Below are 10266 nucleotides of genomic sequence, written 5' to 3'. Positions count from 1 at the left end.
ATTTTGCATCCTCTAAGGCAGAGTTTGCTTGCAAATAAATGACTGAAGGAATAGGATTATCCTCTAAAGAAATAAGTATGCAGTATGATTTTTTTATGATGTTTTGAGAAGAGAAACATTTCTATTTTATTGTTTCTTAAGTTATATAGGACAATAGTCCTAATCTTTGAGTTGTAGACCTTGGAAGAGCTTTGTCTGAAGGCTGAATAATGGCTCACAATGGACTTCTGTTTTCATAAGTATGTAAATACTCTTGCGATTAAGAAAATACAAATTTATTTAAAAATTTGTTGCTGGCAACTGCCCATATGCCTACCCTGGGGTCACCCGAAGATAGTTCCTGTGCTCTCTGCCAGAGAGTTCTCTCTGTCCCCAGGGGTGAGCTCAGTTCATGGATGGCAAGTCAGAAAGGCTGGAGAGTTAACGCCCATAGGAACTACCCTCATACAAGGAGGAACAGTAGTTGGTGCATAAATAGTCCAGGTTCGTTCTCATGGAAGGGATAATTCTGAGGTGCATGGTTCATAGTATCTCTGAGACTCCTCATTGGGATTGAGTCCCAGTCATCTACAGTGGCAACCTGCCCATGAACTTATTCTATTGGATTCTTTCCTTTCCCTGCCTTACTTCCTCATTCCCTATTATGTGTTTTGGTGTTATCTCCAAAACAAACTACTTGCAGTCCAATCTTTGTTTCAAGGGTATACTTGAGGGAACCCTAAGACGAAACCTTATTCATTACTAGGAAATGTTCCTTATTATGGGCCTTCTTATATAGGTATGACAAACATTACTCTTTATTCTCTGTGTGTGGCTAGGGAATGGATATGAATCTTGTTTTAGTGTAAAAGGAGTCGTTAAACACAGTAAAATTAGGAGTATGGACTCCAAGAAAATTGACTATTTGGTCCTCACAAGTGTTCTTACAGCTAAAACTTTTTTGGGCATGATGTTTAGCAATACCTGGATACCTCTGCTACTAAGCCTAAGTAAACTTGTTCCCGGTCTTCCTCTTCCTTATTATTTGGTTATGCATTTTTAACAGCCCTCTAACATACAACCCTCAAATATACATGAGTGCTAGCCAATTACATTTTTTTTCAGAAAGAGAAAGACATATATAACTACCTATACCATAAATGCCATGAAGGTAGGGTCACCATTCTTTCAACAACATGCAGGTCACATAGTAGCACATAGTAGCAGCTCAATAAATATTGGATTTTAAAAAATGAATGATTGAACAAGTCAACAAACCAATTGACTAATGAATGAAATCATATGCTTTAGACTTGATGTTGGTCTGATCAAGGCAGTATCTCTCTCAAAATGTAAGCTTCCACACGTCATAGCACCCAACAGAAATCCACAGTGATTTACATTTCTTCTTCTCCCCGTGTCCCCACAAGGTTGCATCGCCCTTGATGGGTTAAGGTGATCACACCACTTGGGGATGTTTCTATAGAATACAGAAAAGGCACCCCCCTGGGGCTGCAGCTGGGTGCAGAGTGAATTTGTGCACACTGATTTTTTTCCCCCACATATATTTCCTTGTTCAATTTTGATCACAGACTTCAAGCAGGACATTAGCAGTACTGGAAACATCTTCAGTAACAGCAATTTGTATAACTGAGGGGCTGGAGAACTCTACTGAGTAGATTTTCTAAGTAAGAACTCTTCAGTCTTCAAAGACAGATCCTAATATGAGTGCAAGATTGAAGCTTATAAAATCTGAGTAATACAGAGAAAATTAATTTACGCCTTGTTTGTTTTTCAAATTCTGGAGTGAAGAGTCACCCTTTAGAACTTGGAAAAGATATTTTAGTTCCAATTAAAGGTGGCAATGCATACTTTACCTAGTAGACAGTAAATGTGAAAGACATGTTTTCTGGGCGGGAATACTTTAATACTTTAATAAAGTATTAGATGAACTCATGGGTGGAGATTACTAAGACAAGTAAGGGAGGTTTCAGGCATGACTGGGCTTTTAAAATCAAAGAGAGAAAAGTACCAAATAGTGTCAAACTTCAATTTGGTACCATTAATATCATCTGGAATACTGGTTAGATAGTGTGTGGTATTTCATGTTATGTTGCTGTGTCCTGAAGAAAGTGATTAATAATATAGACCTTTTTGCAAATGTGATAAAAGGCTATAGACAGTGTGTAGAGAATGAGATAATAAAGGGCATGTGTGAAAGTAGCTATAAGTCTGTGGGCATGCATGCTGGAAATAAGTCACATTATTGGATCATATACCAAACCCATTGTATTAACTGCCCTGACTCTCTTCAATTATGACCATCTAATTGCACCATAGAATTCAAATTTCTGGGTTGGGGTTGTGCAGGAAAATGTCACATGACCACATCTGCTGGGGGAGACAAAGTGGGGGAGAAAATGGTGGTGATGGTGATTGAGGACCCTGAGCTATACTGTCTCTGAGGAGAGAATACATCTTTACATGGGAGAAAAGCTGCTTAGGGTCTGAAGTCACGTTCACATTAATCAGTTGGATCCTTTATATTTGTTTACAGTTTAGAAATAAAATATACTTCCAAGACTCTTCCATGAGGAGACAAGTTTCAAATCATGTTTCCAAATTCAATGCTAACCTCTTTAGTCAATGGTGCTGAATAAAATGGTTGCTTTGTAAAACTGGGAAATGGTTTAAGTGGCCGTGATCTACATACTATATTTTTTTTAAAAATTTAACTTAATTTTATTTATTTGTCAGAGAGAGAGAGAGAGAGCACAAGCAGGTAAAGTGGCAGGCAGAGAGAGAAAGAGAGAGAGAGAGAGACTGAGCACACAGGCAGGGGGTAGTGGCAGAGGGAGAGGGAGAAACAGGCTCCCTGCTGAGCAAGGAGCCCAGTGTGGACTGGATCCCAGAACCTTGGGATCATGACCTGAGCTGAAGGCAGAGGCTTAACCGACTGAGCCACCCAGGTGTCCCTACATTTGTTATTTAAGGTAATAACTTGTAAAGTTACTTTTTTTAAAAAAATTATTTATTTATTTGACAGACAGAGATCACAAGTAGGCAGAGAGGCAGGCAGAGAGAGAAGAGGAAGCAGGCTCCCCATGGAGCAGAGAGCCCGATGTGGGGCTCCATCCCAGAACCCTGGGATCACAACCCGAGCTGAAGGCAGAGGCTTTAACCCACTGAGCCACCCAGGCACCCCAGTAAAGTTACATTTTTAAGTGGGAAATCAAATCATTACCTCTTATCTGCTTTTGAAGTCTTAATTGCCAAAGGGAATTGTTTGGAATAAAGTTAATTTTGGAAGTTACATTTAAATCACTTCTCATATTGTCAATCAACAATTCCCCCCAAAAGCATAACCATATGTTTCTTATACATAAAAACAAAAGTACATACTTTCCCATTTTCTTCAAATCTCTAAGGTAGTTTTTGTATGCAATGAAAGATTTATGCATTGTTGTTTCTGTCAGGAGTAGAAAAATTTTCTCAAGATTCAGTGATCCAACAATGGTGGTATATAAATATTGAAAAAAGTTACCAGGGAAAGTTCTGGAATATACTATAAAAATGGTGTAAATACTAGAAACTCATTTCTTATAAGAGTGTAAATGTTAGGGAGAACTAACTAGATTTTATTCTCAGGTTATTTTGCTTATTATAAATAAGATTTATGACCCTTAAATAGTACCATATACTAAGCTTAACAATAAATATAAACAACTAAATTTGTTTTTGTAATACTTTGTGATAACATTATCCTTGTATGAAATAATATGCTTTGTTCCAGCTATATGTGCTGTGGGGGGCATGAATTATCTTTTGGTTATGGTCAATTTCAATTGTATATAAAAATAGACAGAATATTACCATAAATTCCCTTGTTCCTGTCTTCCACCTTCAACAATTATTAATTCATGACAATATTTCTCCCCTTCCTCTCTTATTTTGAAGAAACTGTAAGATGTTATCTCTTTTTACCCATAAATATTTCAGTATGTATCTCTAAAATTGAGAACTCTTTGTTAAATAATACCATAGTATCCTTAAATGTACTTTTAAATTTTTGTATTTATAAATGGAAAGGCAAACTGATCCCTTTCAAAGATGAAAACTTTGCTGTCTTAGAAAGAGTGCATCAAAAATAGTGTCTTGCTCTGGATGAGTGATTATTGCCAAGAGACTATTTCATGTAAATTGGCAGTTACATGAGAAACAGCTCTAAAGAACGATGCACTGTAGTCTGCAAAAGGTCATGAGCTATGCTTTCCTCTTCTGATTGGAGAAATACAATTTCCGAGTTCATACCAGTAAATATGGAGGTAATGAAGCACCTGCTCAAGTTTTTTTTTTTATATTTGCTATGTTAAAAGAAAAAAAAAAAGAATAATTTGTAGGTCCCCTTTGTAAATGTATTTTTTAAAGATTTTATTTACTTATCTTAGAAAGAGAGTATCTTGCAATACTGGTCCAGTCATAAATATATTCTGGGAAGACTGGTTCTTAAGAGTTTCATATTTCCAGCCCAAGTACACAAGAGCTATATAAAAAGTGTTACTTAACATCATGTGTTTGTGAAAAAAAAAAAAAAAAAAAAAACAAACAAACAAAAAAAACAAAGCACAGCTGACCCTTGAACAACATGGGAGTTAGGAGCATTAACCCTCTGCATAGTTAAAAATCCACGTATAACTTTGGACTCTGCAAAAACTTAACTGCTGATAGCCTACTGTTGACCAGAAGCCTTGCTGAAAATATAAATAGTCAATTAACACATATTTTGTATGTTATATATTTTATATATTATATTTTTAAAGTAAGCTAGAGAAAAAATGTTAAGAAAATTATGAGAGAAAATATATTTCCTGGGGCACCTGGGTGGCTCTTTGGGTTAAGCCTCTGCCTTTGGCTCAGGTCATGATCTCAGGGTCCAGGGATCGAGCCCCGCATCGGGCTCTCTGCTCAGCAAGGAGCCTGCTTGCCCCTCCCCCTCTGCCTGTCTCTCTGCCTACTTGTGATCTCTCTGTCTGTCAAATAAATAAAATCTTCCCCAAAAAAAGAGAAAATATATTTCTAGTACTATATGTATTTATCCATACCATAAGATTATGTTGTCTGTTACAAGATGAATCATTTTTTTTTGTCAGTACTTGCATCAGCATTGTCTTATATGATACAAAACACTGTAGATGCTATTCATATTATTAGTACTGGACATCAAACATGAAAAGATAATGTGAAAAATAAATATTTATGGGTATAACACATTCATATATTGATAATGAAGCAGCAAAACAATTGCTTTATGATAGCCAGCAAAATTGATATGGATTGCTTCACAGTAGCCTAGCCTATACACTAATGAATGAATCATTATAAAATTTTATGGCATACAGTATTATAATAATATTCATAATAAAATGTTGGAAACATCATTACATTTAAAAAAACTACCTGTGATGATAGGCTGATACAGTTTCTCCAATTATGATGGGATGCATACTGTATGGTAATAGAATTCTTTGAAAGCAAAGTTAGAAAATGAAAAACATACACATTATTATTTTTATATTAAATACCACTCACCTTATGCCTATGAAAGGATAGGTTATCCACTTCCAAGATTTGCACACGATGTTCTACATGATGGATACTTAAGCAATGATGATGAAAAAAAAATCTCATCTATTTCTTGGCATATAGTTATTAGAAGACACACAACTACACAACAGGTACATTCATTAACTGTACAGCATGACGATTATTTACTATTTGTTAAGTACCAGCAGATCATCATAAAGGTCTTCATCCTTGTCTCTCTGTGTTGAGTGGGCTGAGGAGGAAGAGGAAGAGGAGGGGTTGGTCTTGCTGTCTCAGGGGTGGCAGAGATGGAGGAGGTAGAAGGGAAGGAAAGAGCAACAGGCCCCCTGGGTGTAACTTTCCAGAAATACATTGTAATTTCTGTCTGATTTTTTTTTAAGATTTTATTTACTTATTTGACAGACAGAGATCACAAGTAGGCAGAGAGGCAGGCAGAGAGAGAGGGGGGAAGCAGGCTGCCTGCTGAGCAGAGAGCCCAATGCAATGCGAGGCTCCATCCCAGGAACCTGGGATCACGACCTGAGCCATAGGCAGAGGCTTAACCCACTGAGCCACCCAGGCGCCCCTGTGTGACTTTTTTGATTTCTCTTAAAATGTTTCTGTATGGTACCAATCCTTCATTCACTCTTTAGTCATTTTGCTTTACAAAACCAGTGTCTGTATCATTTGATAAAATAAAGGAAATTTTCAACTTTTAATATTTGTTGGCCCTGCTCATGGGCTCTTAGGGGAGCTATGCTTTAACATTTACCACGGTCAGAATGACTAGGCAAAACCTCAGTGCATGGGATCTCTTTCTGCCCCAAGCACAACATTGTACATCTGCTTTGTTGTCAAATGACCTAAAAAAGAACATCCCAAACTTAAAAATAAGTAAGACCTCCCTGGTTCCCATGACAGTGAAGTGACATCATACAGACCTGCTCATACTAAAAGCTTAGTCTATAACTTTCTGCAATGTCTTTTGTCATGATGATTTGTAACTTTTTATGTAAAAAAAAGTAAATAACCCTACACTGGATATGCCTTCCCCAAAGCGCTCTCTTCTTTGTGAAGATTGTGTATCTTGGGCAGCTGTCCTAACTTGGGCTTGAGTAAAACTCACTTTCTTCCTTTTACAGATTCTAAAAGGTTTGTTCATTCTGTGCTGACACATAGAAGGGTCTGTGTTGTAGAAGAAGTCAAAAGCAGTCTTGAATAATTGAAACCCTTCTGCCAGGCTGTCTAATATCCATTTGTTTTCTGGCACCACTACCTCTACATTTTCTTTCTCATCGTCTGGCACTGGTTAGGAAGCACTCATCTCCATCAGGTCATCTTCTGTTCGTTCCTCTGGTGTGATGTCTGTTAGGTCTTGGATTTGTCCAAGATCTATACCTTAAAACCCTTTTCTCCCCACCTTTTTTTTTTTTTTCCCATAGCCACAGTCTCTTTCAGGATTTCCCTGACTGGCTCTGTAGCAGTCCTGGGAAGTCATGGAAAACATCTGGACACAGTTTTCTCCAGCAGGAATATATTGTTCTGGGCTTAATGGCTTTCATGATTTTCCTATAACAATGATGGCATCTTCAATGGTGTAATCCTTCCGTACTTTCATGATGTTTTCTATTGGGGTTCTTTTCCATAGCATTGACAATCCTTCCCATAGAATATGTGTGTAATGAGCCTCTAGTGTCCTTGTGACCCTCATCTAGAGGTTGAATTAGAGACATTGTGTTTGGGGACAAGTAGATCACTTTGACCCCATTGATGTTGAACTCATGGGGTTCTGGGTAGCCAGGAACACTGCCCAGTATTAAAAGAACTTCAAAGACAAGCATCAATGGAACCAATCCAGAAAAAGGCTTCTCATTGTCCAGGTCTTCTTGTGGTACAACTAGAAAACTAGCAGCCAGTGTTTATCTTTCCCTTCAAGTCTTGGGATTAGCAGCTTTATAAATAAAGACAGTCCTGATCATAAACCTAACCTCATTTGCACAAAACAGTAGTTAACTTATCCCTTCCTTCCTTAAATCCTGGTGCTCTTTTCTTTTCCTTCCTAATAAACGTCCTTTGTGGCATTTTTTTTTTTCTCAGAATAGAGCAGTTTCATCTGCTTAAAAAACTGTTCAGGCAGATATCCTTTCTCCTCAATGATTTTCTTAGAGGTGTCTGGGAATTCATCTTATGCCTCTTTGTCAGCAGAAGCTGCATCTCCCCTTATCTTGACATTTTTTTAAGCCAAAGCTCTTTCTAAAACTATCAAACCATCCTTCACTAGCATTAAATTCTCCAGCTTTAAATCCTTCGCCTTCCTTTTGCTTTAAGTTGTCAAATATGAATAAATGTCATATAATGATTTGCTTTTTCTCAAATCATATTAAAATCTATAGGTATGCCTTTCTTATAACAACCCTGTACCTACATAAAAGTCACGCTTTCAATACAAGATAAAAAGATATTTTGCAAAAAGTGCAAGGTTTTCATACATGCTGGCATTGCTGCAGTCATGGCTTCACAAATTTCCTTTTCTATTTTTACAATGATCTTGATACTGGATGCATTTATCTTGAAATGGTGGGTACCTGCAGGAGCAGACCTCAATCAATAGTACATATCAAGCAATTCAACTTTTTCTTGTGATGTCATGGCTTTTCTCTGCTTCTTGGGAGCACTTCCAGCATCACGTGGTATTATTCAAGGTTTGAGGTATTACACACAACACAATGAAAAATACATGAGAAACACAAGAGATCACTTCTTGCTGTGGTACACAATTTACTGGAGAGATGAACTGCTCACGTGGATCTGGTTAGCAATGTATGGTGTTTTAAGTTTAAGTTCAAGCTCACAACAATTGAGCTCACAGCAGTAGCAACAGGAGGTGGCTATGAAATTATTACAGTAGTACACGTTTACTATGGTTAATTTTTTGTGGTTACGATTGATACTACAACTTTATGTTTGTTTCCATTTCTTTCAACTGCAAATGGTGCCATGTATGGTCCCTATGTGTGTGTAAGTTTCAATAAATGTTAACTTTTTATAATAGCTTTGTATATATGATAGTAAATGATAAAATTGTCTGTATATATATTATAAATTCATGATATGCATAACTTTTAAATAATTTTTTATATGTCCCTGCTACATGGTTTGTCTGAGAGATTTTTTTTCAAATTGTCACAAATCTCCAAAAACTTATCTAATATATTTATTGAAAAAAAATCCATGTATAAGCAGATCCATGCAGTTTAAAGCCATGTTGTTCAGGGGTTAACTATACTGTGAAGAACCCACTTTTTCATTTTTCTTGAAATAGTCATAACTATTTAATTATGATTGGCAATGCTATTTTATAATTATCCTTAGATGTTTGGCATACTCCTTCTATATGAAGTATATGAATATATTAAGTTTGAATCATATGGAATTCCTCTTTTGTCTATCAAAATATTTAAATATTGGCAAATCCACATAGCTCAGTGTACACATTAGTGACCATTGGAGGGAAAGCCTGGCATGTCTTCTCAATCTATACCAGAGGGAAGTCTGCTTATATTCATATAAAATACCACTTTTCATCTGTTAGTAGCATATCTTAATTTTTTAATTAGTTCATAAACTATCTCCTAAGAGCAGAATTTACAAGTGCAAACACTATATGTAAAAACAAAAATCACAACTTAGAACCTAAGAAGTGTAGCCTTAAGTGAGACTTCAAAGGCTATCTCATTGTGGTAAACACTGCCATTTGTCCCCAGTATTTTTTGCTATCTCTTCTTTCTACTTCATAGAAATTCCCATATTTAGCTGAGCACAGGGCCACCCAGTACAAACAGTTGTATGCCATGTATCCCTTGCAGCTAATTGGGCCGGTAACTAAGTTCTGACCAATGGGATGTGAGCTGAAGTAATAGGTTTCCTCCCCTTTCTATTCCTTTTATCTGCTAGGTGGAGTGCAGAGGTGGTAGTGGCGAGCCATCTTGGACCATGTAGGGGATGACAACACCCTACAAAGGGACTAGCAAGATGGGAGGAATCTGGGGCCCTGTTACCTGAAGTTACCATACTACCCTGGGATGCTTATACTCAGACATCTACTTGAGAGAAAGAGATAACTTATGTCCTAACTAATATACTAGTCTAATGCTCTCAGTTTATAAGTGACAAAACAAAAACTCAGAGAGGTGAACTTGCCCAGAATCAGTTAGCCAGTATGGCAGTTCTTAGAGTCTAATTCAGGCCTTTGAGTTCAATGCTCGTTTCTCATCTTCTATCGTCTCTGTGAAAATGAGACCACTTACACACAAGAATTACATGTAAAAAAGTCACTTTGAAATTTAAACTACTGCTTTTATTTATTATTGATAATGTTCTTCCACAAAGAATGGAGTTTTGAACTAAATTAGATGTTTTTACTCAAGCACAATAAAATATTAGACATTAAATTCTTGAGTTTCCCTGCTACATGTAAATTTCATTTTATAATTGCCCTTCTCAAGTTTATAGCATTGTGTTTAAATTTCTTTGATCATAAAAATGGAACTAATGGATGGTAGAATATGCTTGTAGGATTTTAAATATTACAGTTGGCTTAACTTACTCTAAACAGCCTGAGGGCAATAATCAAGATGAACTTACTTCTGTCAAATTTGGGTGTGGGTTGGATAAGTCATCCAACCTCTTCCCTAAAGTTGACAT

The 10266-nt window shown here is 36.7% G+C and overlaps 1 non-coding gene across 1 annotated transcript; it reads right to left on the bottom strand.

The window, feature by feature from the left end:
* Window positions 1-1392: 1392 nt before the first annotated feature.
* On the bottom strand, window positions 1393-1518 carry LOC116882672. The gene has a single exon (XR_004385681.1). It is a non-coding gene; the product is annotated as a small nucleolar RNA SNORA77 (small nucleolar RNA).
* Between the last annotated feature and the right edge of the window lie 8748 nt (window positions 1519-10266).

Source organism: Lontra canadensis, unplaced genomic scaffold (assembly GCF_010015895.1).
Source record: "Lontra canadensis isolate GAN:19392208 unplaced genomic scaffold, GSC_riverotter_1.0 scaffold86, whole genome shotgun sequence".
NCBI lineage: Eukaryota > Metazoa > Chordata > Mammalia > Carnivora > Mustelidae > Lontra > Lontra canadensis.
Note: the sequence above shows the minus strand (reverse complement) of the source record. Positions and strands in the feature narration are given on the sequence as shown.